At 46.6% G+C, this 26,040-nt stretch overlaps 14 non-coding genes and 2 pseudogenes across 14 annotated transcripts; all 16 read left to right on the top strand.

Moving 5' to 3' along the window:
• The first annotated feature begins 627 nt into the window (after nt 1-627).
• On the top strand, nt 628-818 carry LOC142281122 (U2 spliceosomal RNA). Its single transcript, XR_012743265.1, has one exon. It is a non-coding gene; the product is annotated as a U2 spliceosomal RNA (small nuclear RNA).
• A 1,117-nt stretch (nt 819-1,935) lies between these two features.
• On the top strand, nt 1,936-2,126 carry LOC142281121 (U2 spliceosomal RNA). Its single transcript, XR_012743264.1, has one exon. It is a non-coding gene; the product is annotated as a U2 spliceosomal RNA (small nuclear RNA).
• A 1,117-nt stretch (nt 2,127-3,243) lies between these two features.
• On the top strand, nt 3,244-3,434 carry LOC142281120 (U2 spliceosomal RNA). Its single transcript, XR_012743263.1, has one exon. It is a non-coding gene; the product is annotated as a U2 spliceosomal RNA (small nuclear RNA).
• A 1,117-nt stretch (nt 3,435-4,551) lies between these two features.
• LOC142281119 (U2 spliceosomal RNA) lies at nt 4,552-4,742 on the top strand. The gene has a single exon (XR_012743262.1). It is a non-coding gene; the product is annotated as a U2 spliceosomal RNA (small nuclear RNA).
• Nucleotides 4,743-6,078: 1,336 nt separating this feature from the next.
• LOC142281165 (U2 spliceosomal RNA) lies at nt 6,079-6,262 on the top strand. Its single transcript, XR_012743306.1, has one exon. It is a non-coding gene; the product is annotated as a U2 spliceosomal RNA (small nuclear RNA).
• A 1,117-nt stretch (nt 6,263-7,379) lies between these two features.
• On the top strand, nt 7,380-7,570 carry LOC142281118 (U2 spliceosomal RNA). The gene has a single exon (XR_012743261.1). It is a non-coding gene; the product is annotated as a U2 spliceosomal RNA (small nuclear RNA).
• Nucleotides 7,571-8,687: 1,117 nt separating this feature from the next.
• Nucleotides 8,688-8,829, top strand: LOC142281177 (U2 spliceosomal RNA; annotated as a pseudogene).
• Nucleotides 8,830-9,568: 739 nt separating this feature from the next.
• On the top strand, nt 9,569-9,764 carry LOC142281163 (U2 spliceosomal RNA). The gene has a single exon (XR_012743304.1). It is a non-coding gene; the product is annotated as a U2 spliceosomal RNA (small nuclear RNA).
• A 1,117-nt stretch (nt 9,765-10,881) lies between these two features.
• LOC142281117 (U2 spliceosomal RNA) lies at nt 10,882-11,072 on the top strand. Its single transcript, XR_012743260.1, has one exon. It is a non-coding gene; the product is annotated as a U2 spliceosomal RNA (small nuclear RNA).
• A 1,117-nt stretch (nt 11,073-12,189) lies between these two features.
• On the top strand, nt 12,190-12,380 carry LOC142281116 (U2 spliceosomal RNA). The gene has a single exon (XR_012743259.1). It is a non-coding gene; the product is annotated as a U2 spliceosomal RNA (small nuclear RNA).
• A 6,592-nt stretch (nt 12,381-18,972) lies between these two features.
• Nucleotides 18,973-19,145, top strand: LOC142281167 (U2 spliceosomal RNA; annotated as a pseudogene).
• Nucleotides 19,146-20,262: 1,117 nt separating this feature from the next.
• On the top strand, nt 20,263-20,453 carry LOC142281115 (U2 spliceosomal RNA). Its single transcript, XR_012743258.1, has one exon. It is a non-coding gene; the product is annotated as a U2 spliceosomal RNA (small nuclear RNA).
• Nucleotides 20,454-21,570: 1,117 nt separating this feature from the next.
• LOC142281114 (U2 spliceosomal RNA) lies at nt 21,571-21,761 on the top strand. Its single transcript, XR_012743257.1, has one exon. It is a non-coding gene; the product is annotated as a U2 spliceosomal RNA (small nuclear RNA).
• A 1,117-nt stretch (nt 21,762-22,878) lies between these two features.
• On the top strand, nt 22,879-23,069 carry LOC142281112 (U2 spliceosomal RNA). The gene has a single exon (XR_012743255.1). It is a non-coding gene; the product is annotated as a U2 spliceosomal RNA (small nuclear RNA).
• Nucleotides 23,070-24,186: 1,117 nt separating this feature from the next.
• On the top strand, nt 24,187-24,377 carry LOC142281111 (U2 spliceosomal RNA). The gene has a single exon (XR_012743254.1). It is a non-coding gene; the product is annotated as a U2 spliceosomal RNA (small nuclear RNA).
• Nucleotides 24,378-25,494: 1,117 nt separating this feature from the next.
• Nucleotides 25,495-25,685, top strand: LOC142281110 (U2 spliceosomal RNA). The gene has a single exon (XR_012743253.1). It is a non-coding gene; the product is annotated as a U2 spliceosomal RNA (small nuclear RNA).
• Nucleotides 25,686-26,040: the final 355 nt, after the last annotated feature.

Below are 26,040 nucleotides of genomic sequence, written 5' to 3'. Positions count from 1 at the left end.
TGTATTTTCGGTTTGAACAGTGCACAACATGAAGAGACGGAACACTGGCGGCTTGTCACAATGCCCCCCGATGACATCACAATAGCGCTGCTGCCTAGAAAACAAGCTGCGCAGAAGAAGTTGTTCTTTGGGTGGGAGGGTGGGCTAGTGGAAGGAGGGGGCAATCTCTTTTTTTCCCGGGTGGTAGGGGGATGACAGGAGAAGGGAAGCGGGTGGTGAGAAAGGTACAGAGGGCAGGGTTTGGGGGCTGGGAAGGAAAGGGAAAAGATTAGGGTTTGGGGATGATGAAAGGGCTTTCTACGGGTAAGGATGGCAAAGGGTGGCAGTGACGGAAAGTCAGGCAACCTGTCCTGTCCGTCTTTTTGTATCGTGAATTGGAAAGACTGCAAGGGGGAGGGGAGTTGCTTGCGCCCTAAAGGAGGAGTTATTCAGATTCATTGCAGTGGGCGGCGGCTGCAAAACGCACCATTCTTCTTGTTTTTGCTCTGCAAAGCAGCCTTTTCAAGGGTTGGCTTGGGTGACAAAATGTCTTGTGTAGGCGTGGGTTTGTCTCCCTCTCGCTCTCTCTCCCTAAGATGTGTCCGGCATAGGCCAGGGTGCCACTCGAGGCCCAAACCAATTCTGGTTATCGCTTCTCGGCCTTTTGGCTAAGATCAAGTGTAGTATCTGTTCTTATCAGTTTAATATCTGATACGTCCCCTATCTGGGGACCATATATTAAATGGATTTTTAGAACAGGGAGATGGAAAAAGAGCTTGCTCTGTCCACTCCACGCATTGACCTGGTATTGCAGTACCTCCAGGAACGGTGCACCCCTTCTTAACCCAGTTTCCAAAAGCAGAACTCGATTCACCTGATTCATATTAGCCCGATTAGCGAATTGAAATGAATTTTTATCTAACACACTTTTTACTTGCTTTATTCATCCAAATAGCAAACTCATCACCACTCAACTTCACCAACTCTGCTATGTCCCGTGCAGTATCTTGTTGTCAGTCTAATCTAGATCATGTGTAATTGAATGGAATAGATCCCTTTTGGACAAAGTGGAGTCAGATGCTGCAGTGACCACAGGTGTGAGAGGATCTACAATTGGCATCTGGTGTTATCTCTCTGCTTCCACTCCAAATAAAGTTACCTGTTGTTACCTGAACGTCAAATACTAAGAATGGGCGGCCTATGAAAGAATTAGTACTTTCATTAAGTATACTAAACCGGCTAATTGGGAATAGACAAACTGTAAAAAGCCCTCTGAGAAAGCCCCTCTCTAACCTTTGTTAGTAAGCTTTTCTGTAGCCTGCCTGTTGATGTATTTTCGGTTTGAACAGTGCACAACATGAAGAGACGGAACACTGGCGGCTTGTCACAATGCCCCCCGATGACATCACAATAGCGCTGCTGCCTAGAAAACAAGCTGCGCAGAAGAAGTTGTTCTTTGGGTGGGAGGGTGGGCTAGTGGAAGGAGGGGGCAATCTCTTTTTTTCCCGGGTGGTAGGGGGATGACAGGAGAAGGGAAGCGGGTGGTGAGAAAGGTACAGAGGGCAGGGTTTGGGGGCTGGGAAGGAAAGGGAAAAGATTAGGGTTTGGGGATGATGAAAGGGCTTTCTACGGGTAAGGATGGCAAAGGGTGGCAGTGACGGAAAGTCAGGCAACCTGTCCTGTCCGTCTTTTTGTATCGTGAATTGGAAAGACTACAAGGGGGAGGGGAGTTGCTTGCGCCCTAAAGGAGGAGTTATTCAGATTCATTGCAGTGGGCGGCGGCTGCAAAACGCACCATTCTTCTTGTTTTTGCTCTGCAAAGCAGCCTTTTCAAGGGTTGGCTTGGGTGACAAAATGTCTTGTGTAGGCGTGGGTTTGTCTCCCTCTCGCTCTCTCTCCCTAAGATGTGTCCGGCATAGGCCAGGGTGCCACTCGAGGCCCAAACCAATTCTGGTTATCGCTTCTCGGCCTTTTGGCTAAGATCAAGTGTAGTATCTGTTCTTATCAGTTTAATATCTGATACGTCCCCTATCTGGGGACCATATATTAAATGGATTTTTAGAACAGGGAGATGGAAAAAGAGCTTGCTCTGTCCACTCCACGCATTGACCTGGTATTGCAGTACCTCCAGGAACGGTGCACCCCTTCTTAACCCAGTTTCCAAAAGCAGAACTCGATTCACCTGATTCATATTAGCCCGATTAGCGAATTGAAATGAATTTTTATCTAACACACTTTTTACTTGCTTTATTCATCCAAATAGCAAACTCATCACCACTCAACTTCACCAACTCTGCTATGTCCCGTGCAGTATCTTGTTGTCAGTCTAATCTAGATCATGTGTAATTGAATGGAATAGATCCCTTTTGGACAAAGTGGAGTCAGATGCTGCAGTGACCACAGGTGTGAGAGGATCTACAATTGGCATCTGGTGTTATCTCTCTGCTTCCACTCCAAATAAAGTTACCTGTTGTTACCTGAACGTCAAATACTAAGAATGGGCGGCCTATGAAAGAATTAGTACTTTCATTAAGTATACTAAACCGGCTAATTGGGAATAGACAAACTGTAAAAAGCCCTCTGAGAAAGCACCTCTCTAACCTTTGTTAGTAAGCTTTTCTGTAGCCTGCCTGTTGATGTATTTTCGGTTTGAACAGTGCACAACATGAAGAGACGGAACACTGGCGGCTTGTCACAATGCCCCCCGATGACATCACAATAGCGCTGCTGCCTAGAAAACAAGCTGCGCAGAAGAAGTTGTTCTTTGGGTGGGAGGGTGGGCTAGTGGAAGGAGGGGGCAATCTCTTTTTTTCCCGGGTGGTAGGGGGATGACAGGAGAAGGGAAGCGGGTGGTGAGAAAGGTACAGAGGGCAGGGTTTGGGGGCTGGGAAGGAAAGGGAAAAGATTAGGGTTTGGGGATGATGAAAGGGCTTTCTACGGGTAAGGATGGCAAAGGGTGGCAGTGACGGAAAGTCAGGCAACCTGTCCTGTCCGTCTTTTTGTATCGTGAATTGGAAAGACTGCAAGGGGGAGGGGAGTTGCTTGCGCCCTAAAGGAGGAGTTATTCAGATTCATTGCAGTGGGCGGCGGCTGCAAAACGCACCATTCTTCTTGTTTTTGCTCTGCAAAGCAGCCTTTTCAAGGGTTGGCTTGGGTGACAAAATGTCTTGTGTAGGCGTGGGTTTGTCTCCCTCTCGCTCTCTCTCCCTAAGATGTGTCCGGCATAGGCCAGGGTGCCACTCGAGGCCCAAACCAATTCTGGTTATCGCTTCTCGGCCTTTTGGCTAAGATCAAGTGTAGTATCTGTTCTTATCAGTTTAATATCTGATACGTCCCCTATCTGGGGACCATATATTAAATGGATTTTTAGAACAGGGAGATGGAAAAAGAGCTTGCTCTGTCCACTCCACGCATTGACCTGGTATTGCAGTACCTCCAGGAACGGTGCACCCCTTCTTAACCCAGTTTCCAAAAGCAGAACTCGATTCACCTGATTCATATTAGCCCGATTAGCGAATTGAAATGAATTTTTATCTAACACACTTTTTACTTGCTTTATTCATCCAAATAGCAAACTCATCACCACTCAACTTCACCAACTCTGCTATGTCCCGTGCAGTATCTTGTTGTCAGTCTAATCTAGATCATGTGTAATTGAATGGAATAGATCCCTTTTGGACAAAGTGGAGTCAGATGCTGCAGTGACCACAGGTGTGAGAGGATCTACAATTGGCATCTGGTGTTATCTCTCTGCTTCCACTCCAAATAAAGTTACCTGTTGTTACCTGAACGTCAAATACTAAGAATGGGCGGCCTATGAAAGAATTAGTACTTTCATTAAGTATACTAAACCGGCTAATTGGGAATAGACAAACTGTAAAAAGCCCTCTGAGAAAGCCCCTCTCTAACCTTTGTTAGTAAGCTTTTCTGTAGCCTGCCTGTTGATGTATTTTCGGTTTGAACAGTGCACAACATGAAGAGACGGAACACTGGCGGCTTGTCACAATGCCCCCCGATGACATCACAATAGCGCTGCTGCCTAGAAAACAAGCTGCGCAGAAGAAGTTGTTCTTTGGGTGGGAGGGTGGGCTAGTGGAAGGAGGGGGCAATCTCTTTTTTTCCCGGGTGGTAGGGGGATGACAGGAGAAGGGAAGCGGGTGGTGAGAAAGGTACAGAGGGCAGGGTTTGGGGGCTGGGAAGGAAAGGGAAAAGATTAGGGTTTGGGGATGATGAAAGGGCTTTCTACGGGTAAGGATGGCAAAGGGTGGCAGTGACGGAAAGTCAGGCAACCTGTCCTGTCCGTCTTTTTGTATCGTGAATTGGAAAGACTGCAAGGGGGAGGGGAGTTGCTTGCGCCCTAAAGGAGGAGTTATTCAGATTCATTGCAGTGGGCGGCGGCTGCAAAACGCACCATTCTTCTTGTTTTTGCTCTGCAAAGCAGCCTTTTCAAGGGTTGGCTTGGGTGACAAAATGTCTTGTGTAGGCGTGGGTTTGTCTCCCTCTCGCTCTCTCTCCCTAAGATGTGTCCGGCATAGGCCAGGGTGCCACTCGAGGCCCAAACCAATTCTGGTTATCGCTTCTCGGCCTTTTGGCTAAGATCAAGTGTAGTATCTGTTCTTATCAGTTTAATATCTGATACGTCCCCTATCTGGGGACCATATATTAAATGGATTTTTAGAACAGGGAGATGGAAAAAGAGCTTGCTCTGTCCACTCCACGCATTGACCTGGTATTGCAGTACCTCCAGGAACGGTGCACCCCTTCTTAACCCAGTTTCCAAAAGCAGAACTCGATTCACCTGATTCATATTAGCCCGATTAGCGAATTGAAATGAATTTTTATCTAACACACTTTTTACTTGCTTTATTCATCCAAATAGCAAACTCATCACCACTCAACTTCACCAACTCTGCTATGTCCCGTGCAGTATCTTGTTGTCAGTCTAATCTAGATCATGTGTAATTGAATGGAATAGATCCCTTTTGGACAAAGTGGAGTCAGATGCTGCAGTGACCACAGGTGTGAGAGGATCTACAATTGGCATCTGGTGTTATCTCTCTGCTTCCACTCCAAATAAAGTTACCTGTTGTTACCTGAACGTCAAATACTAAGAATGGGCGGCCTATGAAAGAATTAGTACTTTCATTAAGTATACTAAACCGGCTAATTGGGAATAGACAAACTGTAAAAAGCCCTCTGAGAAAGCCCCTCTCTAACCTTTGTTAGTAAGCTTTTCTGTAGCCTGCCTGTTGATGTATTTTCGGTTTGAACAGTGCACAACATGAAGAGACGGAAAACTGGCGGCTTGTCACAATGCCCCCCGATGACATCACAATAGCGCTGCTGCCTAGAAAACAAGCTGCGCAGAAGAAGTTGTTCTTTGGGTGGGAGGGTGGGCTAGTGGAAGGAGGGGGCAATCTCTTTTTTTCCCGGGTGGTAGGGGGATGACAGGAGAAGGGAAGCGGGTGGTGAGAAAGGTACAGAGGGCAGGGTTTGGGGGCTGGGAAGGAAAGGGAAAAGATTAGGGTTTGGGGATGATGAAAGGGCTTTCTACGGGTAAGGATGGCAAAGGGTGGCAGTGACGGAAAGTCAGGCAACCTGTCCTGTCCGTCTTTTTGTATCGTGAATTGGAAAGACTGCAAGGGGGAGGGGAGTTGCTTGCGCCCTAAAGGAGGAGTTATTCAGATTCATTGCAGTGGGCGGCGGCTGCAAAACGCACCATTCTTCTTGTTTTTGCTCTGCAAAGCAGCCTTTTCAAGGGTTGGCTTGGGTGACAAAATGTCTTGTGTAGGCGTGGGTTTGTCTCCCTCTCGCTCTCTCTCCCTAAGATGTGTCCGGCATAGGCCAGGGTGCCACTCGAGGCCCAAACCAATTCTGGTTATCGCTTCTCGGCCTTTTGGCTAAGATCAAGTGTAGTCCCTTCATTGGGTTTGCCTTGGTCTTTTCTGGGAGGGGCCCGGGCTTGCACAACTGCCGGCCTTTGGGATTGTTGCGCCTTTTGGTGCTTACGTCCCCTTGTGGCTGGTGGTTCCTGGGCTCGGGAGGCGATCACCCAGGCACTGCGCTTTTGTGTGGTGGCCTGCTGGCCTTCGGGGCTACCTTGATTCTGAAATTTGCGGATGAAATCTCATCTGTTCTTATCAGTTTAATATCTGATACGTCCCCTATCTGGGGACCATATATTAAATGGATTTTTAGAACAGGGAGATGGAAAAAGAGCTTGCTCTGTCCACTCCACGCATTGACCTGGTATTGCAGTACCTCCAGGAACGGTGCACCCCTTCTTAACCCAGTTTCCAAAAGCAGAACTCGATTCACCTGATTCATATTAGCCCGATTAGCGAATTGAAATGAATTTTTATCTAACACACTTTTTACTTGCTTTATTCATCCAAATAGCAAACTCATCACCACTCAACTTCACCAACTCTGCTATGTCCCGTGCAGTATCTTGTTGTCAGTCTAATCTAGATCATGTGTAATTGAATGGAATAGATCCCTTTTGGACAAAGTGGAGTCAGATGCTGCAGTGACCACAGGTGTGAGAGGATCTACAATTGGCATCTGGTGTTATCTCTCTGCTTCCACTCCAAATAAAGTTACCTGTTGTTACCTGAACGTCAAATACTAAGAATGGGCGGCCTATGAAAGAATTAGTACTTTCATTAAGTATACTAAACCGGCTAATTGGGAATAGACAAACTGTAAAAAGCCCTCTGAGAAAGCCCCTCTCTAACCTTTGTTAGTAAGCTTTTCTGTAGCCTGCCTGTTGATGTATTTTCGGTTTGAACAGTGCACAACATGAAGAGACGGAACACTGGCGGCTTGTCACAATGCCCCCCGATGACATCACAATAGCGCTGCTGCCTAGAAAACAAGCTGCGCAGAAGAAGTTGTTCTTTGGGTGGGAGGGTGGGCTAGTGGAAGGAGGGGGCAATCTCTTTTTTTCCCGGGTGGTAGGGGGATGACAGGAGAAGGGAAGCGGGTGGTGAGAAAGGTACAGAGGGCAGGGTTTGGGGGCTGGGAAGGAAAGGGAAAAGATTAGGGTTTGGGGATGATGAAAGGGCTTTCTACGGGTAAGGATGGCAAAGGGTGGCAGTGACGGAAAGTCAGGCAACCTGTCCTGTCCGTCTTTTTGTATCGTGAATTGGAAAGACTGCAAGGGGGAGGGGAGTTGCTTGCGCCCTAAAGGAGGAGTTATTCAGATTCATTGCAGTGGGCGGCGGCTGCAAAACGCACCATTCTTCTTGTTTTTGCTCTGCAAAGCAGCCTTTTCAAGGGTTGGCTTGGGTGACAAAATGTCTTGTGTAGGCGTGGGTTTGTCTCCCTCTCGCTCTCTCTCCCTAAGATGTGTCCGGCATAGGCCAGGGTGCCACTCGAGGCCCAAACCAATTCTGGTTATCGCTTCTCGGCCTTTTGGCTAAGATCAAGTGTAGTATCTGTTCTTATCAGTTTAATATCTGATACGTCCCCTATCTGGGGACCATATATTAAATGGATTTTTAGAACAGGGAGATGGAAAAAGAGCTTGCTCTGTCCACTCCACGCATTGACCTGGTATTGCAGTACCTCCAGGAACGGTGCACCCCTTCTTAACCCAGTTTCCAAAAGCAGAACTCGATTCACCTGATTCATATTAGCCCGATTAGCGAATTGAAATGAATTTTTATCTAACACACTTTTTACTTGCTTTATTCATCCAAATAGCAAACTCATCACCACTCAACTTCACCAACTCTGCTATGTCCCGTGCAGTATCTTGTTGTCAGTCTAATCTAGATCATGTGTAATTGAATGGAATAGATCCCTTTTGGACAAAGTGGAGTCAGATGCTGCAGTGACCACAGGTGTGAGAGGATCTACAATTGGCATCTGGTGTTATCTCTCTGCTTCCACTCCAAATAAAGTTACCTGTTGTTACCTGAACGTCAAATACTAAGAATGGGCGGCCTATGAAAGAATTAGTACTTTCATTAAGTATACTAAACCGGCTAATTGGGAATAGACAAACTGTAAAAAGCCCTCTGAGAAAGCCCCTCTCTAACCTTTGTTAGTAAGCTTTTCTGTAGCCTGCCTGTTGATGTATTTTCGGTTTGAACAGTGCACAACATGAAGAGACGGAACACTGGCGGCTTGTCACAATGCCCCCCGATGACATCACAATAGCGCTGCTGCCTAGAAAACAAGCTGCGCAGAAGAAGTTGTTCTTTGGGTGGGAGGGTGGGCTAGTGGAAGGAGGGGGCAATCTCTTTTTTTCCCGGGTGGTAGGGGGATGACAGGAGAAGGGAAGCGGGTGGTGAGAAAGGTACAGAGGGCAGGGTTTGGGGGCTGGGAAGGAAAGGGAAAAGATTAGGGTTTGGGGATGATGAAAGGGCTTTCTACGGGTAAGGATGGCAAAGGGTGGCAGTGACGGAAAGTCAGGCAACCTGTCCTGTCCGTCTTTTTGTATCGTGAATTGGAAAGACTGCAAGGGGGAGGGGAGTTGCTTGCGCCCTAAAGGAGGAGTTATTCAGATTCATTGCAGTGGGCGGCGGCTGCAAAACGCACCATTCTTCTTGTTTTTGCTCTGCAAAGCAGCCTTTTCAAGGGTTGGCTTGGGTGACAAAATGTCTTGTGTAGGCGTGGGTTTGTCTCCCTCTCGCTCTCTCTCCCTAAGATGTGTCCGGCATAGGCCAGGGTGCCACTCGAGGCCCAAACCAATTCTGGTTATCGCTTCTCGGCCTTTTGGCTAAGATCAAGTGTAGTATCGTTCGAAAAGGTGGTTTAAGGCTCCGGCCACCTTAGTACAATGATGCAATGCACACTGGAAGGTTGCGCTTGTTAGTACTTTGGGAGGATAGTATATCCATCTAGAGGAAACCATGGCCCTACCAGGATCGAGGCTATTAGACTGAGTAAGTGTGGGGGCTATGGTGCAATGTGCCCCAGGATTGACGACCCTGGAGTGAGTCTGAGCTTGCTGGCTTGGGACCCCGGCGAGCCTTGGGCTCTGTAGCACACCGTACCTTGCCCTTTCATACTTTCTGAGCATATTGCTCTATCCCGGCCTTCTGGCTAGGAAGGGAAATTTTTATAATCATGGTCGGAGGTCCGTTCAGCTTTGGGCTGAGAAACCAACACCCGGTTGGAGGTCCGGGTCAGCTTTGGCTGAGAAACCAACACCCGGTTGGAGGTCCGGGTCAGCTTCGGCTGAGAAACCAACACCCGGTTGGAGGTCCGGGTCAGCTTCGGCTGAGAAACCAACACCCGGTTGGAGGTCCGGGTCAGCTTCGGCTGAGAAACCAACACCCGGTTGGAGGTCCGGTTAGCCTTGGGCTGAGAAACCAACACCGGTTGACGGTCCGGGCAGTTTCGGCTGCGAAACCAACAACTAGTAGCTCTCTACTCCACTTGGGTAAGATGCCTGGATGGACGCTGGGAGCAACGACAAGGCTCAACCAGGCTTCGGCTTGGGGGAGCACCGAAGATCCCTGACCCTTGCTGTGGCCTTCTGGCTCGGAGAGACGGGGTTGATTTTTGGGGACCCTCTCCTCACGGAGGGGTCCACACGAATCCTAGCCTTTGCACTGTTTTTGGTGTGACTTCGGTCATGCATTTTTTGCGGTGCTTTGGAAAGCTTCATTAAATCAAAATCTGTTCTTATCAGTTTAATATCTGATACGTCCCCTATCTGGGGACCATATATTAAATGGATTTTTAGAACAGGGAGATGGAAAAAGAGCTTGCTCTGTCCACTCCACGCATTGACCTGGTATTGCAGTACCTCCAGGAACGGTGCACCCCTTCTTAACCCAGTTTCCAAAAGCAGAACTCGATTCACCTGATTCATATTAGCCCGATTAGCGAATTGAAATGAATTTTTATCTAACACACTTTTTACTTGCTTTATTCATCCAAATAGCAAACTCATCACCACTCAACTTCACCAACTCTGCTATGTCCCGTGCAGTATCTTGTTGTCAGTCTAATCTAGATCATGTGTAATTGAATGGAATAGATCCCTTTTGGACAAAGTGGAGTCAGATGCTGCAGTGACCACAGGTGTGAGAGGATCTACAATTGGCATCTGGTGTTATCTCTCTGCTTCCACTCCAAATAAAGTTACCTGTTGTTACCTGAACGTCAAATACTAAGAATGGGCGGCCTATGAAAGAATTAGTACTTTCATTAAGTATACTAAACCGGCTAATTGGGAATAGACAAACTGTAAAAAGCCCTCTGAGAAAGCCCCTCTCTAACCTTTGTTAGTAAGCTTTTCTGTAGCCTGCCTGTTGATGTATTTTCGGTTTGAACAGTGCACAACATGAAGAGACGGAACACTGGCGGCTTGTCACAATGCCCCCCGATGACATCACAATAGCGCTGCTGCCTAGAAAACAAGCTGCGCAGAAGAAGTTGTTCTTTGGGTGGGAGGGTGGGCTAGTGGAAGGAGGGGGCAATCTCTTTTTTTCCCGGGTGGTAGGGGGATGACAGGAGAAGGGAAGCGGGTGGTGAGAAAGGTACAGAGGGCAGGGTTTGGGGGCTGGGAAGGAAAGGGAAAAGATTAGGGTTTGGGGATGATGAAAGGGCTTTCTACGGGTAAGGATGGCAAAGGGTGGCAGTGACGGAAAGTCAGGCAACCTGTCCTGTCCGTCTTTTTGTATCGTGAATTGGAAAGACTGCAAGGGGGAGGGGAGTTGCTTGCGCCCTAAAGGAGGAGTTATTCAGATTCATTGCAGTGGGCGGCGGCTGCAAAACGCACCATTCTTCTTGTTTTTGCTCTGCAAAGCAGCCTTTTCAAGGGTTGGCTTGGGTGACAAAATGTCTTGTGTAGGCGTGGGTTTGTCTCCCTCTCGCTCTCTCTCCCTAAGATGTGTCCGGCATAGGCCAGGGTGCCACTCGAGGCCCAAACCAATTCTGGTTATCGCTTCTCGGCCTTTTGGCTAAGATCAAGTGTAGTATCTGTTCTTATCAGTTTAATATCTGATACGTCCCCTATCTGGGGACCATATATTAAATGGATTTTTAGAACAGGGAGATGGAAAAAGAGCTTGCTCTGTCCACTCCACGCATTGACCTGGTATTGCAGTACCTCCAGGAACGGTGCACCCCTTCTTAACCCAGTTTCCAAAAGCAGAACTCGATTCACCTGATTCATATTAGCCCGATTAGCGAATTGAAATGAATTTTTATCTAACACACTTTTTACTTGCTTTATTCATCCAAATAGCAAACTCATCACCACTCAACTTCACCAACTCTGCTATGTCCCGTGCAGTATCTTGTTGTCAGTCTAATCTAGATCATGTGTAATTGAATGGAATAGATCCCTTTTGGACAAAGTGGAGTCAGATGCTGCAGTGACCACAGGTGTGAGAGGATCTACAATTGGCATCTGGTGTTATCTCTCTGCTTCCACTCCAAATAAAGTTACCTGTTGTTACCTGAACGTCAAATACTAAGAATGGGCGGCCTATGAAAGAATTAGTACTTTCATTAAGTATACTAAACCGGCTAATTGGGAATAGACAAACTGTAAAAAGCCCTCTGAGAAAGCCCCTCTCTAACCTTTGTTAGTAAGCTTTTCTGTAGCCTGCCTGTTGATGTATTTTCGGTTTGAACAGTGCACAACATGAAGAGACGGAACACTGGCGGCTTGTCACAATGCCCCCCGATGACATCACAATAGCGCTGCTGCCTAGAAAACAAGCTGCGCAGAAGAAGTTGTTCTTTGGGTGGGAGGGTGGGCTAGTGGAAGGAGGGGGCAATCTCTTTTTTTCCCGGGTGGTAGGGGGATGACAGGAGAAGGGAAGCGGGTGGTGAGAAAGGTACAGAGGGCAGGGTTTGGGGGCTGGGAAGGAAAGGGAAAAGATTAGGGTTTGGGGATGATGAAAGGGCTTTCTACGGGTAAGGATGGCAAAGGGTGGCAGTGACGGAAAGTCAGGCAACCTGTCCTGTCCGTCTTTTTGTATCGTGAATTGGAAAGACTGCAAGGGGGAGGGGAGTTGCTTGCGCCCTAAAGGAGGAGTTATTCAGATTCATTGCAGTGGGCGGCGGCTGCAAAACGCACCATTCTTCTTGTTTTTGCTCTGCAAAGCAGCCTTTTCAAGGGTTGGCTTGGGTGACAAAATGTCTTGTGTAGGCGTGGGTTTGTCTCCCTCTCGCTCTCTCTCCCTAAGATGTGTCCGGCATAGGCCAGGGTGCCACTCGAGGCCCAAACCAATTCTGGTTATCGCTTCTCGGCCTTTTGGCTAAGATCAAGTGTAGTATCTGTTCTTATCAGTTTAATATCTGATACGTCCCCTATCTGGGGACCATATATTAAATGGATTTTTAGAACAGGGAGATGGAAAAAGAGCTTGCTCTGTCCACTCCACGCATTGACCTGGTATTGCAGTACCTCCAGGAACGGTGCACCCCTTCTTAACCCAGTTTCCAAAAGCAGAACTCGATTCACCTGATTCATATTAGCCCGATTAGCGAATTGAAATGAATTTTTATCTAACACACTTTTTACTTGCTTTATTCATCCAAATAGCAAACTCATCACCACTCAACTTCACCAACTCTGCTATGTCCCGTGCAGTATCTTGTTGTCAGTCTAATCTAGATCATGTGTAATTGAATGGAATAGATCCCTTTTGGACAAAGTGGAGTCAGATGCTGCAGTGACCACAGGTGTGAGAGGATCTACAATTGGCATCTGGTGTTATCTCTCTGCTTCCACTCCAAATAAAGTTACCTGTTGTTACCTGAACGTCAAATACTAAGAATGGGCGGCCTATGAAAGAATTAGTACTTTCATTAAGTATACTAAACCGGCTAATTGGGAATAGACAAACTGTAAAAAGCCCTCTGAGAAAGCCCCTCTCTAACCTTTGTTAGTAAGCTTTTCTGTAGCCTGCCTGTTGATGTATTTTCGGTTTGAACAGTGCACAACATGAAGAGACGGAACACTGGCGGCTTGTCACAATGCCCCCCGATGACATCACAATAGCGCTGCTGCCTAGAAAACAAGCTGCGCAGAAGAAGTTGTTCTTTGGGTGGGAGGGTGGGCTAGTGGAAGGAGGGGGCAATCTCTTTTTTTCCCGGGTGGTAGGGGGATGACAGGAGAAGGGAAGCGGGTGGTGAGAAAGGTACAGAGGGCAGGGTTTGGGGGCTGGGAAGGAAAGGGAAAAGATTAGGGTTTGGGGATGATGAAAGGGCTTTCTACGGGTAAGGATGGCAAAGGGTGGCAGTGACGGAAAGTCAGGCAACCTGTCCTGTCCGTCTTTTTGTATCGTGAATTGGAAAGACTGCAAGGGGGAGGGGAGTTGCTTGCGCCCTAAAGGAGGAGTTATTCAGATTCATTGCAGTGGGCGGCGGCTGCAAAACGCACCATTCTTCTTGTTTTTGCTCTGCAAAGCAGCCTTTTCAAGGGTTGGCTTGGGTGACAAAATGTCTTGTGTAGGCGTGGGTTTGTCTCCCTCTCGCTCTCTCTCCCTAAGATGTGTCCGGCATAGGCCAGGGTGCCACTCGAGGCCCAAACCAATTCTGGTTATCGCTTCTCGGCCTTTTGGCTGAGATCAGGTGCAGAGCTTCATTGTTTTGTGCCTGGTTTTGGCTGGAAGGTGCTCGGGGTACCTGGCTCTTTGGCCTGGGGGGATCGTTTCATCTCACGGTGGGACTTCACCCCCCTGCTGCTATTAGGGAGCCGGATTAGTCCCTGAGCAACGAGGAGTGATCCCCGGTGAAAGGCCGAACCCGTCTTGGACGGTAAGTCTTTATACCCGAGTGCTATGCCTTGCACTTATGTGAGCTTCACTGGCTCCGGCCAGCTGAAGAATTCCTTTAAAATTGTGGTCCCTGCGACCAATGTGGGTTTTGACAACCCTGGGGCCTTCTTCACACAGATCCTACAGGGTCTGTTGGGCGTGACAAGGAGTGAAGTGTACTGCCTGCAGGAGAGGGGGCAGAACACATACATCCTGACGTTGGATTCCCGAGCGGCTTGTCGGTCATTCCATGACCTTGTCAGAATCCACAGCAACCATCCGCTGCTGGATGACATGGTCTGTACATGTTTGTACGGTGGCGATGAGGTGACCCTGGTGGTGTACATGCACAGTCCGTTTGTCCCTGAGGATGACATCATGTTATTCTTGAGGCGATACTGTGTATCGGTACGATCCACAGGGAAAGTTATGGGCAAGAGTGGTCTCTGGTGCGGAAAGAGACGCTTTATGGTCCGTTTCAACCCTGATCCGGATGGGGTGGAGGGTTTCATGCACCCTCCATCCTTGGTGGTGATTGGAAAAGAGCACGGTTACCTGTTCTTCAACGGGCAGGTTAACCGATGTAGGAACTGTGGCGACACAGGACATATGCAGAGGGAGTGTGGCAAAGAAAAGATGGTTCGGTGCCACAATTGTGGCGATTGGGGACACACGTCCAGAGACTGTAAAAAAGAGAAGACCTGCAGTGGCTGTGGTGGAAGTACCCATCTTTTCAGCAACTGTCCGATGCGACCAAAACCAGAGAGAGGCTCCCGTATGACTGCGGCTAGTTCCGCAGGAGTGCCTACTGCTGCCGGTATGGCCAAATCGGGGGCTTCTGTTCGCTCCTACTCGGACGTAACTGCGGGTCGGAAACAGTCTCTTCCATCTGTTGCACTCCCTGTAAACCTGCTGCGTGACCCTGCGATTGTCTATGCGGCCGACTGTGAACCCACTTCTGCAGAAGCCCAGGTTTTGACTGGTGAGGAGTCGGGTGAACCTCAGCTTAGGACTGAGGAAGGGCCCAAGGGCCAGAGAAAAAAGAACAAACAAAAATCTGGAGCACTTGACCCAGCTGATGGGGGCAATGCTCGCAGTGTGGCGGAGGTTTCTTTTCCAGTTGTTCCAGAGACCCCGATGTCTTCCTTGGAGCCGAGGGACCGATTGGATGACCAGCCAGATGACTTCCATGGTGCCCGTCCTGATGACTGCCTCTCGGAGGGTCCTGAGGCCTCCCGTGATGACCATCCTGGTGATGTACATGATGACAACCATGATGCCACGCGTTCTGATGACCATCCTGATGAGGATTGCCCTGCCGTTCTTTCCAGTCAAGTGGTGGCATCCCCTGATGACCTGGTTGGCCAAGTTGGAGTTCTACCCCCGGAGGTACGGGAGGAGGAGTCCCAGATGGATGTCAGTGCCTGCAAGAAACGAGGTCGGGAAAGTGACTCTGAGGATCGCTTATCGAAGCTCTATTTTTGTGAGGTATTATCCCCACCCAGTGACCCTGAGGGTGATGTGTTGTATGAAGCGTCCGATAGTGACACTAGTAGCTTGGACACTGTTTCTTCTGCTACATCGGCTGCCCGTCTCATTGAGATTGAGATGGAAAGTGAGGAGTTAAAAAAGAAACATTAATATGGCGGACATTCGTATTGCTTCTTTAAATGTGAGAAGCCTGAAGAGCCCAGTGAGGAGAGCGGCTCTTTTTGCTTGGCTACTGACATTAAGCTTTGACGTTTTCTTTCTACAAGAATGTGGAATAGAGCATGAACTCTCTTACCCCGAGCTGAAAAAGGACTGGTCTGCAGGTCCATCTGTGTGGTCGGGGTCCTGTGACAATAAGTCAGCTGGGGTGGGAATCCTGTTCAAGGGACATAATGTGGATATACTGTCAATAACTGAAATTGTTCCAGGTCGTGCTCTTTTAACGCACACAGTTTTTAATGGTTTTAAATGTGATTTTATGAATATTTATGCTTCCCCTGAAAAAAATGACCGTTCCTCCCTTTTCAGCAATCTTCCCCTGTTTTTAACAGGTTCTTCTGCTATGGTCTTAGGGGGAGATTTTAACTGTGTTATGATGGGGGAGGGGAGGAGTGGGGGAGGTATTTCTTGCAATATTGACAAAACTTCTAGTCAAATTCAACACATTTTAACTGATTTTAAACTGTTTGATGCTTGGAGGAGGAGCCACCCGACTGACCCTGGTTTCACGTGGAGTGGGGGGGTGGTATCCTCTCGTATAGATTTTATTTTCCCTTCCACAGGAGTTTTTAAGTTGAAAGCAGCCGGCCTGATGGACAACATATTTTCTGACCACAAGCTCTTACACACCACCCTGATGTACCCAGGTGAGGAAAGAACTGGGAAAAGTGTATGGAGATTAAATGTAACGCTTTTGCAGGATGAAAAAATCAGGGCTGATTTTATTGATAAGTATAAAACTTGGAGGAAGTGCAAACACCCTGACCAAACCATGCTGGGGTGGTGGGAGTGTGTTAAAATCAGAGTAAAGGATTTCTTTATAAAAATGGGGAAAAAGAAAGCCCAGGAAAAAAGGAAATGTTTTAAGGATTTTAATATTCGTCTGCAAACTCTCCATAGGTTAAAAGGATGGGGTGTACCTGAGGTAGAGAACGATATAGCCAAACTTAAGATGGAGATTCAGAAATACCTTGAACAGAAAGGAAAGGAGATTATTTTTAGTGCCCGGGTAAAACATTTGGAGGAGGGGGAGACTTGTTCAAGGTATTTTTTTAAAAAAGTGGGGGAGCGTAAACACATAATTGAGGAATTAGAGGGCCAATCCTCCACAAGTGCTATTTTAAATGAGGCTTTTAACTTTTATTCTGATCTTTTTAACCTTAAAAATATTGATGATTTTACTCTTGCTGATAATCTTAATTTTTTATCCCAGGTTTTAAGTAAAAATGACCAGGATTTTTTATGTGATGAAATTAACCAGGAGGAGATCGAGGAGGCCCTGAAGGGCTTTCAGAAAGGTAAAGCCCCGGGGTCGGACGATCTCCCCATTGAGTTTTATTTAACTTTCTGGGATTTTATCAAAGCCGATATTTTACAAGTTTTTAGTGAAGTTTTTAAGGTTAATTTATTGCCTCATTCTTGGAGACATAGCATTATCACTTTAATTTATAAAAAGGGTGATAAAACTAAACTGGAGAACTGGAGACCAATATCCCTGTTAAATACCGATTATAAAATCATAGCCAGGGTGATTGCCATACGGATGAAAACAGTCATTAAAAGTATAGTTCACCCAAATCAGGTATGCGGCATCCCAGGGAGGTCCATATGGGAACATCTAAACTTAATACGGGATATCATATGGTACCAGAAGGAACGCAAACAGCCGCTGGCAATCTTATCTTTAGATTTCCAAAAGGCTTTTGACAGGGTCTCGCATTTTTATCTTTTTAAAGTAATGGAGAGAATGGGCTTCCCCATGGTTTTTATAGAAAAAATAGGACTTTTATACAAAGAATCTTTTTCCCAGGTTTTAATTAATGGTTTTTTTACGCAGGAAGTGGCTTTGCTGTCTGGGGTGAAACAGGGGTGCCCCATGTCCCCCCTTCTTTTTATATGCGCCATTGAGACCCTCTTGTGTCGGTTACGGGATGATAATGTTATTAGAGGGGTCCCCATCCCAGGGGGGGGAGGACAGCAGGTCAAGGCCCTAGCTTATATGGACGATGTTTCATTGTATTGTACGAACACAGCTGCTGTTAACAGAGCAATTCTGGACACCGAAATTTTTAGCTTAGGCTCTGGTTTTAAACTCAATGTGAGTAAATGTGATTGCATGACGGTGGGACAATGGGAGCCAGACCCCCCCAAAATCCCAGTACAAACAGAAGGCATTAAAATATTGGGGGTCCTATTTAATGCAGAAAATGACGGTCAAAAAAACTGGGACTCAGTACTGGGTAAAATAGACCAGAAAATTTCTTTGTGGCAACTAAGGAAACTGTCAATGGAGGGGAAGATCCTGGTAATTAAAATGGTTTTGCTTCCAATTATTTTATATGCTGCCATGGTTTTCCCTCCAAATTCCCTGTATATGAAAAGACTGCAAAAGCCCCTATTTTACTTTTTATGGGGGTCAAAAATGGAGAAGCTGAGGAGGGTGGTGGTCTGTAAAAGTAAAAGAAATGGTGGTAAGGGCCTCCCAGACCTACGACTGTTTATTTTTATTAAGTTTTTTGTCTTCTGTTACAAGTGTATTAAGATGGAAGGGGCTTTCTCATGTTTTCTCCATTATTGCACAGGGTTCCTCTTTAGGAAGTTGCAGATTGAAATGCAATCTAACTGTCCTTTTCTGTTGTCTCCCCCGAAACATTATGAAGTTTTAACTAAAGTAATTGATGACTATGATTTAACTAATGTTGACCTGCAGGTCCTCTCAGACCAAAAAAAGCTCACGTTTGTCTGCAAGGGACAGGAGGTAATGGAAGATGTGGCTAATTTCTCTGTCTCCAGGTGCCAGTTAATTTGGAATAATGTAGCATGTCCTGCCCTGGGGAACACACAAAAGGACCTCGCTTGGCAGATAGTCCATCAGTGTCTGCCCACCAGGGCCTTTCAACATCATAGAGGGTTGGTGGCGAGCGCCCGGTGCCCCAGGGACAGGTGTGCACAGGAGGAGACCGTATTTCACCTGTTTTGGTACTGTCCCTTTGCACAAGGCCTATGGCAAACAGTGGGCACTCTGTTGAAATGGGTGTGTGGTCTGAGAGTTTTAAATTGTGATGTAATTTTATACGGTTTTCTTGAATGTCCCACCATGTCACAAGCAAGAGTAGCATGGCTCATAATAAACAGTTTCAAAGAGGCATTATGGAAAACACGTAATATTTTATTGTTTAAACATGACTGTATTCCTATTAAAGATTGTATTGGCCTGGCGCTATGTGAAATGTACACCTATTACCTGAGAGATTGTAAAGCGCTAGGCACACAAGAAGCAAAAAAGGCGTGGTGTCTCCAAATCTGGAACACTTATATGTATTTATAACTATTTTTTAATGGTTTTATTTGCCTTTTAATATATGCTTTTATGTCATGTTTTATATGACGCCTTGTTTAGTCGGTTTTATATATTGCTTTTTATTGATTTTATGCCATATTTTAATGCTATTTGAAAGAGTTGAATATTAATTGTCATTTTACTGTGTTTTTATCATTCTGTGAAAATAGATGATTTTTGTTCTCTCTTTGTTATGTGCTATGAATCAATAAAGCTTGTTTGAAACGTGATCTGTTCTTATCAGTTTAATATCTGATACGTCCCCTATCTGGGGACCATATATTAAATGGATTTTTAGAACAGGGAGATGGAAAAAGAGCTTGCTCTGTCCACTCCACGCATTGACCTGGTATTGCAGTACCTCCAGGAACGGTGCACCCCTTCTTAACCCAGTTTCCAAAAGCAGAACTCGATTCACCTGATTCATATTAGCCCGATTAGCGAATTGAAATGAATTTTTATCTAACACACTTTTTACTTGCTTTATTCATCCAAATAGCAAACTCATCACCACTCAACTTCACCAACTCTGCTATGTCCCGTGCAGTATCTTGTTGTCAGTCTAATCTAGATCATGTGTAATTGAATGGAATAGATCCCTTTTGGACAAAGTGGAGTCAGATGCTGCAGTGACCACAGGTGTGAGAGGATCTACAATTGGCATCTGGTGTTATCTCTCTGCTTCCACTCCAAATAAAGTTACCTGTTGTTACCTGAACGTCAAATACTAAGAATGGGCGGCCTATGAAAGAATTAGTACTTTCATTAAGTATACTAAACCGGCTAATTGGGAATAGACAAACTGTAAAAAGCCCTCTGAGAAAGCCCCTCTCTAACCTTTGTTAGTAAGCTTTTCTGTAGCCTGCCTGTTGATGTATTTTCGGTTTGAACAGTGCACAACATGAAGAGACGGAACACTGGCGGCTTGTCACAATGCCCCCCGATGACATCACAATAGCGCTGCTGCCTAGAAAACAAGCTGCGCAGAAGAAGTTGTTCTTTGGGTGGGAGGGTGGGCTAGTGGAAGGAGGGGGCAATCTCTTTTTTTCCCGGGTGGTAGGGGGATGACAGGAGAAGGGAAGCGGGTGGTGAGAAAGGTACAGAGGGCAGGGTTTGGGGGCTGGGAAGGAAAGGGAAAAGATTAGGGTTTGGGGATGATGAAAGGGCTTTCTACGGGTAAGGATGGCAAAGGGTGGCAGTGACGGAAAGTCAGGCAACCTGTCCTGTCCGTCTTTTTGTATCGTGAATTGGAAAGACTGCAAGGGGGAGGGGAGTTGCTTGCGCCCTAAAGGAGGAGTTATTCAGATTCATTGCAGTGGGCGGCGGCTGCAAAACGCACCATTCTTCTTGTTTTTGCTCTGCAAAGCAGCCTTTTCAAGGGTTGGCTTGGGTGACAAAATGTCTTGTGTAGGCGTGGGTTTGTCTCCCTCTCGCTCTCTCTCCCTAAGATGTGTCCGGCATAGGCCAGGGTGCCACTCGAGGCCCAAACCAATTCTGGTTATCGCTTCTCGGCCTTTTGGCTAAGATCAAGTGTAGTATCTGTTCTTATCAGTTTAATATCTGATACGTCCCCTATCTGGGGACCATATATTAAATGGATTTTTAGAACAGGGAGATGGAAAAAGAGCTTGCTCTGTCCACTCCACGCATTGACCTGGTATTGCAGTACCTCCAGGAACGGTGCACCCCTTCTTAACCCAGTTTCCAAAAGCAGAACTCGATTCACCTGATTCATATTAGCCCGATTAGCGAATTGAAATGAATTTTTATCTAACACACTTTTTACTTGCTTTATTCATCCAAATAGCAAACTCATCACCACTCAACTTCACCAACTCTGCTATGTCCCGTGCAGTATCTTGTTGTCAGTCTAATCTAGATCATGTGTAATTGAATGGAATAGATCCCTTTTGGACAAAGTGGAGTCAGATGCTGCAGTGACCACAGGTGTGAGAGGATCTACAATTGGCATCTGGTGTTATCTCTCTGCTTCCACTCCAAATAAAGTTACCTGTTGTTACCTGAACGTCAAATACTAAGAATGGGCGGCCTATGAAAGAATTAGTACTTTCATTAAGTATACTAAACCGGCTAATTGGGAATAGACAAACTGTAAAAAGCCCTCTGAGAAAGCCCCTCTCTAACCTTTGTTAGTAAGCTTTTCTGTAGCCTGCCTGTTGATGTATTTTCGGTTTGAACAGTGCACAACATGAAGAGACGGAACACTGGCGGCTTGTCACAATGCCCCCCGATGACATCACAATAGCGCTGCTGCCTAGAAAACAAGCTGCGCAGAAGAAGTTGTTCTTTGGGTGGGAGGGTGGGCTAGTGGAAGGAGGGGGCAATCTCTTTTTTTCCCGGGTGGTAGGGGGATGACAGGAGAAGGGAAGCGGGTGGTGAGAAAGGTACAGAGGGCAGGGTTTGGGGGCTGGGAAGGAAAGGGAAAAGATTAGGGTTTGGGGATGATGAAAGGGCTTTCTACGGGTAAGGATGGCAAAGGGTGGCAGTGACGGAAAGTCAGGCAACCTGTCCTGTCCGTCTTTTTGTATCGTGAATTGGAAAGACTGCAAGGGGGAGGGGACTTGCTTGCGCCCTAAAGGAGGAGTTATTCAGATTCATTGCAGTGGGCGGCGGCTGCAAAACGCACCATTCTTCTTGTTTTTGCTCTGCAAAGCAGCCTTTTCAAGGGTTGGCTTGGGTGACAAAATGTCTTGTGTAGGCGTGGGTTTGTCTCCCTCTCGCTCTCTCTCCCTAAGATGTGTCCGGCATAGGCCAGGGTGCCACTCGAGGCCCAAACCAATTCTGGTTATCGCTTCTCGGCCTTTTGGCTAAGATCAAGTGTAGTATCTGTTCTTATCAGTTTAATATCTGATACGTCCCCTATCTGGGGACCATATATTAAATGGATTTTTAGAACAGGGAGATGGAAAAAGAGCTTGCTCTGTCCACTCCACGCATTGACCTGGTATTGCAGTACCTCCAGGAACGGTGCACCCCTTCTTAACCCAGTTTCCAAAAGCAGAACTCGATTCACCTGATTCATATTAGCCCGATTAGCGAATTGAAATGAATTTTTATCTAACACACTTTTTACTTGCTTTATTCATCCAAATAGCAAACTCATCACCACTCAACTTCACCAACTCTGCTATGTCCCGTGCAGTATCTTGTTGTCAGTCTAATCTAGATCATGTGTAATTGAATGGAATAGATCCCTTTTGGACAAAGTGGAGTCAGATGCTGCAGTGACCACAGGTGTGAGAGGATCTACAATTGGCATCTGGTGTTATCTCTCTGCTTCCACTCCAAATAAAGTTACCTGTTGTTACCTGAACGTCAAATACTAAGAATGGGCGGCCTATGAAAGAATTAGTACTTTCATTAAGTATACTAAACCGGCTAATTGGGAATAGACAAACTGTAAAAAGCCCTCTGAGAAAGCCCCTCTCTAACCTTTGTTAGTAAGCTTTTCTGTAGCCTGCCTGTTGATGTATTTTCGGTTTGAACAGTGCACAACATGAAGAGACGGAACACTGGCGGCTTGTCACAATGCCCCCCGATGACATCACAATAGCGCTGCTGCCTAGAAAACAAGCTGCGCAGAAGAAGTTGTTCTTTGGGTGGGAGGGTGGGCTAGTGGAAGGAGGGGGCAATCTCTTTTTTTCCCGGGTGGTAGGGGGATGACAGGAGAAGGGAAGCGGGTGGTGAGAAAGGTACAGAGGGCAGGGTTTGGGGGCTGGGAAGGAAAGGGAAAAGATTAGGGTTTGGGGATGATGAAAGGGCTTTCTACGGGTAAGGATGGCAAAGGGTGGCAGTGACGGAAAGTCAGGCAACCTGTCCTGTCCGTCTTTTTGTATCGTGAATTGGAAAGACTGCAAGGGGGAGGGGAGTTGCTTGCGCCCTAAAGGAGGAGTTATTCAGATTCATTGCAGTGGGCGGCGGCTGCAAAACGCACCATTCTTCTTGTTTTTGCTCTGCAAAGCAGCCTTTTCAAGGGTTGGCTTGGGTGACAAAATGTCTTGTGTAGGCGTGGGTTTGTCTCCCTCTCGCTCTCTCTCCCTAAGATGTGTCCGGCATAGGCCAGGGTGCCACTCGAGGCCCAAACCAATTCTGGTTATCGCTTCTCGGCCTTTTGGCTAAGATCAAGTGTAGTATCTGTTCTTATCAGTTTAATATCTGATACGTCCCCTATCTGGGGACCATATATTAAATGGATTTTTAGAACAGGGAGATGGAAAAAGAGCTTGCTCTGTCCACTCCACGCATTGACCTGGTATTGCAGTACCTCCAGGAACGGTGCACCCCTTCTTAACCCAGTTTCCAAAAGCAGAACTCGATTCACCTGATTCATATTAGCCCGATTAGCGAATTGAAATGAATTTTTATCTAACACACTTTTTACTTGCTTTATTCATCCAAATAGCAAACTCATCACCACTCAACTTCACCAACTCTGCTATGTCCCGTGCAGTATCTTGTTGTCAGTCTAATCTAGATCATGTGTAATTGAATGGAATAGATCCCTTTTGGACAAAGTGGAGTCAGATGCTGCAGTGACCACAGGTGTGAGAGGATCTACAATTGGCATCTGGTGTTATCTCTCTGCTTCCACTCCAAATAAAGTTACCTGTTGTTACCTGAACGTCAAATACTAAGAATGGGCGGCCTATGAAAGAATTAGTACTTTCATTAAGTATACTAAACCGGCTAATTGGGAATAGACAAACTGTAAAAAGCCCTCTGAGAAAGCCCCTCTCTAACCTTTGTTAGTAAGCTTTTCTGTAGCCTGCCTGTTGATGTATTTTCGGTTTGAACAGTGCACAACATGAAGAGACGGAACACTGGCGGCTTGTCACAATGCCCCCCGATGACATCACAATAGCGCTGCTGCCTAGAAAACAAGCTGCGCAGAAGAAGTTGTTCTTTGGGTGGGAGGGTGGGCTAGTGGAAGGAGGGGGCAATCTCTTTTTTTCCCGGGTGGTAGGGGGATGACAGGAGAAGGGAAGCGGGTGGTGAGAAAGGTACAGAGGGCAGGGTTTGGGGGCTGGGAAGGAAAGGGAAAAGATTAGGGTTTGGGGATGATGAAAGGGCTTTCTACGGGTAAGGATGGCAAAGGGTGGCAGTGACGGAAAGTCAGGCAACCTGTCCTGTCCGTCTTTTTGTATCGTGAATTGGAAAGACTGCAAGGGGGAGGGGAGTTGCTTGCGCCCTAAAGGAGGAGTTATTCAGATTCATTGCAGTGGGCGGCGGCTGCAAAACGCACCATTCTTCTTGTTTTTGCTCTGCAAAGCAGCCTTTTCAAGGGTTGGCTTGGGTGACAAAATGTCTTGTGTAGGCGTGGGTTTGTCTCCCTCTCGCTCTCTCTCCCTAAGATGTGTCCGGCATAGGCCAGGGTGCCACTCGAGGCCCAAACCAATTCTGGTTATCGCTTCTCGGCCTTTTGGCTAAGATCAAGTGTAGTATCTGTTCTTATCAGTTTAATATCTGATACGTCCCCTATCTGGGGACCATATATTAAATGGATTTTTAGAACAGGGAGATGGAAAAAGAGCTTGCTCTGTCCACTCCACGCATTGACCTGGTATTGCAGTACCTCCAGGAACGGTGCACCCCTTCTTAACCCAGTTTCCAAAAGCAGAACTCGATTCACCTGATTCATATTAGCCCGATTAGCGAATTGAAATGAATTTTTATCTAACACACTTTTTACTTGCTTTATTCATCCAAATAGCAAACTCATCACCACTCAACTTCACCAACTCTGCTATGTCCCGTGCAGTATCTTGTTGTCAGTCTAATCTAGATCATGTGTAATTGAATGGAATAGATCCCTTTTGGACAAAGTGGAGTCAGATGCTGCAGTGACCACAGGTGTGAGAGGATCTACAATTGGCATCTGGTGTTATCTCTCTGCTTCCACTCCAAATAAAGTTACCTGTTGTTACCTGAACGTCAAATACTAAGAATGGGCGGCCTATGAAAGAATTAGTACTTTCATTAAGTATACTAAACCGGCTAATTGGGAATAGACAAACTGTAAAAAGCCCTCTGAGAAAGCCCCTCTCTAACCTTTGTTAGTAAGCTTTTCTGTAGCCTGCCTGTTGATGTATTTTCGGTTTGAACAGTGCACAACATGAAGAGACGGAACACTGGCGGCTTGTCACAATGCCCCCCGATGACATCACAATAGCGCTGCTGCCTAGAAAACAAGCTGCGCAGAAGAAGTTGTTCTTTGGGTGGGAGGGTGGGCTAGTGGAAGGAGGGGGCAATCTCTTTTTTTCCCGGGTGGTAGGGGGATGACAGGAGAAGGGAAGCGGGTGGTGAGAAAGGTACAGAGGGCAGGGTTTGGGGGCTGGGAAGGAAAGGGAAAAGATTAGGGTTTGGGGATGATGAAAGGGCTTTCTACGGGTAAGGATGGCAAAGGGTGGCAGTGACGGAAAGTCAGGTAACCTGTCCTGTCCGTCTTTTTGTATCGTGAATTGGAAAGACTGCAAGGGGGAGGGGAGTTGCTTGCGCCCTAAAGGAGGAGTTATTCAGATTCATTGCAGTGGGCGGCGGCTGCAAAACGCACCATTCTTCTTGTTTTTGCTCTGCAAAGCAGCCTTTTCAAGGGTTGGCTTGGGTGACAAAATGTCTTGTGTAGGCGTGGGTTTGTCTCCCTCTCACTCTCTCTCCCTAAGATGTGTCCGGCATAGGCCAGGGTGCCACTCGAGGCCCAAACCAATTCTGGTTATCGCTTCTCGGCCTTTTGGCTAAGATCAAGTGTAGTATCTGTTCTTATCAGTTTAATATCTGATACGTCCCCTATCTGGGGACCATATATTAAATGGATTTTTAGAACAGGGAGATGGAAAAAGAGCTTGCTCTGTCCACTCCACGCATTGACCTGGTATTGCAGTACCTCCAGGAACGGTGCACCCCTTCTTAACCCAGTTTCCAAAAGCAGAACTCGATTCACCTGATTCATATTAGCCCGATTAGCGAATTGAAATGAATTTTTATCTAACACACTTTTTACTTGCTTTATTCATCCAAATAGCAAACTCATCACCACTCAACTTCACCAACTCTGCTATGTCCCGTGCAGTATCTTGTTGTCAGTCTAATCTAGATCATGTGTAATTGAATGGAATAGATCCCTTTTGGACAAAGTGGAGTCAGATGCTGCAGTGACCACAGGTGTGAGAGGATCTACAATTGGCATCTGGTGTTATCTCTCTGCTTCCACTCCAAATAAAGTTACCTGTTGTTACCTGAACGTCAAATACTAAGAATGGG

The sequence above is a fragment of the Anomaloglossus baeobatrachus genome, unplaced genomic scaffold (genome assembly GCF_048569485.1).
Source record: "Anomaloglossus baeobatrachus isolate aAnoBae1 unplaced genomic scaffold, aAnoBae1.hap1 Scaffold_467, whole genome shotgun sequence".
Classification (NCBI taxonomy): Eukaryota; Metazoa; Chordata; class Amphibia; order Anura; family Aromobatidae; genus Anomaloglossus; species Anomaloglossus baeobatrachus.
Note: the sequence above shows the minus strand (reverse complement) of the source record. Positions and strands in the feature narration are given on the sequence as shown.